The following is a 2,974-nucleotide window of genomic DNA, read 5'->3' as shown; positions in this document are numbered from 1 at the left end:
CGCCCAACCTGCTGTGTCACTGGGGCCACCCTCCATCTCCAGAATCCTTGTCACCTTGCAGAAGTGAAACTCTATCCCCATCAAACACTCACCTTCCATCTCTCTCTCTCCCTTAGCCCCCTGCACCCACCCTTCTGCTGCCTGTCTCTGTGAGTGATCGGAGGACCTCACAGGAGTAGAATCACAGTATTTGTCCTTCTGTGACTGGCTCATTCCACTTCCCACAAGGCCGTCAGGGTTCATCCGTGTTGCAGCAGAGGTCAGAATCTCCTTCCTTTTAAAGGCTGAACCCGACATTCCCCTGTGTGTGTATTACAGATATATCAGATTTTCCTTGTCCATTCATCTATCAGTGGACACTTGTAATTCTGTGTCTGGCCCAGTGGACGCTTCCACCTCATGGCCCTGCAGTCCCCAAGGACCTCCACCTCCTTGCCTTGAGCTGGTAGAAGGGGACCCAGAACCTGGGGGCGGGGCGGGGGGGTGGGGGAAATGCCCCCAACTCCTTTAGCCTTGGTCCAGGAGTAAGAGACTCATTCCTCACTCAAGATCCGTTGTCAAGTCCTAGATACCTGACTGTATCTCGGTCAAAGGATGGCACACTTGGTCCCTGGCTTTGCATCTCCTCCCAATGCCAACTCTGAGCTACAAACTTGAGCTGTCTCAGCCGTGCCAACCCTAAGCAAACAAAGAGGAGGCAGAATGGGCAAGGATAAGGAAGCAGGCCTCTATGGCTTGATTTCAGGAGCTGGGCTTTATCTACCTGCAAAGGACCAGACAAAAATATTACAGAATACCAGAACAAAAACCAAGCCTTCCAAAGACTCAGATAAAGCCACACATCTTCACGCAGTGGCTAAAAGCAGAGAGGGGGAGACAGAGAGAGAGAGAGAGAGGGAGAGTGCGAGCCCTTCCTTGGGATATGGTTAGACCAGCTCATGGAGTATTAACCTGCATCAGGAATGGAGAGTTGATGGGGTGCTGACTCTGTGACACAGCGTGAAGGTTTGCACAGGTACATGCCTTTCTTCTTGAACTTTCTGAAGTTTCCAAGAAATCTCTGACCCACCAAAAAAGTTGCAAGCCAAACTAAATCTGCTGTAAAATTCCTTCCCCACCTTGGAAGTTGCTGAGTGGGGTCTGAGAAATTCATCACAAGGGGTTTGCTCTTTGAAAAAACTGACCACGTTATCATGCCATTTTGGTTTTGCTTTTCTATTTTGTTAATTACGAAGGCAAGTTTCCCCACCCAAACCCAGAAATCAGCAGTAAGAATAGTAACAAAGGAAAAACCCCTACATCGTATCATAAAAACCTGCGAACACAGGCAAGGTGTGTCTGGGGCAGAGGGAGCAGACAGGCCCAACCACCGAGGGTCAGGTGAAGGTATCAGGCCACGGAGGCTGCCATGCCCTCGGCCTGCTGGCCTCCTCTGGGTCTTCGCCAGCAGGAACACAGCACGCAAACTTCAGTACAAGAGCTGGTAAACTGTGGCACTGTTCTTGGAGCCCGTGACCAGATACTGGTTGTCAGCAGACACATCACAACACAGGACATCTGTCGGCTCCTCTACCTACAGGGAAGAAGGCCAGAAGATCGATTACAGGCAGGGGCCAGGCGTGGGCCACAGATGAAGGCCTCACTTGGGGGCAGTTTCAAGGTGAAGGACAGACTTGAGGTTCAGTCTGGAGACAATGGGGCAGGTCTCGGGGCTCACGGTGGAGCCCATGAGGTCACAGAACCTTGAGTCCCCATTCCCCTGGGTGTAGTAAAGGGCCCCATATACTACCCCAGGGATAGTTTCTGTCACTGTCCTCGGGACCCGACCCACTGGGATCTGGGCCTGTGAGCTCTGAGAGCCTGGGTTTGCAGAGCCCCATGAGCTCTGAGAGCCTGGGTTTGCAGAGCTTTCCTCCCGATACCTGAAACAACCTTTGTAGAGAAGGTGCGGCTATGCAGTGGATCGACTCGTCGATCGCGGTCACAAAGTAGCTCCCTGGCGAAGGAAAGGCAGGTGGAGAAGCCAGAGACCAAGCTTGCATTCCGGGCCCAGGTCCCTCCCCAAGGTGACTGAGCAAAGAGAAGCTCTTCCTCTGGCCCACTGTGCCCATTTAGAAAAACCAGAGACAAGAGCCAAACCATTCCCTCATCTGGCCCTTCCCTCCAGCCCCACAAGGGACAGGGCTCAGTATCACTGCACAAAAGGACAATCACATGGGGCTTCATGCCTTTTCTGCCGGCCCTTGTCTTCAGGCTGCTGTTCTGTGTAGGAAGGAACCGTTACAGGGAGAGTCGGAGAGGAGAGGGATGGGGACAGAAGACATGTAGGATGCCAGGAGATGGGGGGAGAGGCAGCAGTGGGGAAGGGGGTGCAGAGCTGACAGCAGCAGGGAACCAGACACCTGGGTCTCCACTCCGCCAGGCTTGGGGCTGGGGAGGGAAGAACAGAGCCTGAAACAAGGCTGGACCCAGACTCTGCAGAGGACCAGACATCCCGCGGGTGTCAGGGACAGGACTCCTAGAGGGGTCACCTGGCTTCCACTCACCACAGGAGGCAAACTTGAGGTTGTGGTGGTTGACGTATTTATGCAAGACTGCCTTAAACTTCTCCGGCCGGTGTGTGTGGAGAATTATGATGTCGCTTGTTCTCAGGCCTACCAGCACCCACTCCTCAGTGGGCTCGTGGGTAATGCTGAGGATCTGTTTGGAAGGAGGACCGGCGTCAGCGGTCCAAGCTGTCTACACGGTCATTCACACCCCGCCCCCCTGTGGAACTCAGGCCCCTACTCCCGGCCACGGGGACCACCCGCAGCCCACTGGGGGCTGCCAGACACCTCATGCCGTAACTCGTGCTCCTGCAACCTCTGGTAGCTCCTCAGGTCCCAGGAATAGAGTCTGGTGTCTTCACCTCCTGTCCAGAACTTATTGCCTGTGATGTCCACGCAGCGGGACCCATATTCAGGGACCTCATGCT

General features: G+C 54.2%; 1 long non-coding RNA gene across 1 annotated transcript; it reads right to left on the bottom strand.

The window, feature by feature from the left end:
- Nucleotides 1-1,205: 1,205 nt before the first annotated feature.
- LOC111152740 lies at nucleotides 1,206-2,700 on the bottom strand. Its single transcript, XR_002640940.1, has 3 exons — nucleotides 2,547-2,700; nucleotides 1,923-1,996; nucleotides 1,206-1,573 (listed from the first exon to the last, which is right to left on the bottom strand). It is a non-coding gene; the product is annotated as an uncharacterized LOC111152740 (long non-coding RNA).
- Between the last annotated feature and the right edge of the window lie 274 nt (nucleotides 2,701-2,974).

This window comes from Enhydra lutris, unplaced genomic scaffold (genome assembly GCF_002288905.1).
Source record: "Enhydra lutris kenyoni isolate GAN:26980312 unplaced genomic scaffold, ASM228890v2 scaffoldscaffold30, whole genome shotgun sequence".
Taxonomy (NCBI): Eukaryota; Metazoa; Chordata; class Mammalia; order Carnivora; family Mustelidae; genus Enhydra; species Enhydra lutris.
The sequence above is the reverse complement of the archived record's forward strand: the minus strand, read 5'-3'. Positions and strand labels throughout refer to the sequence as shown.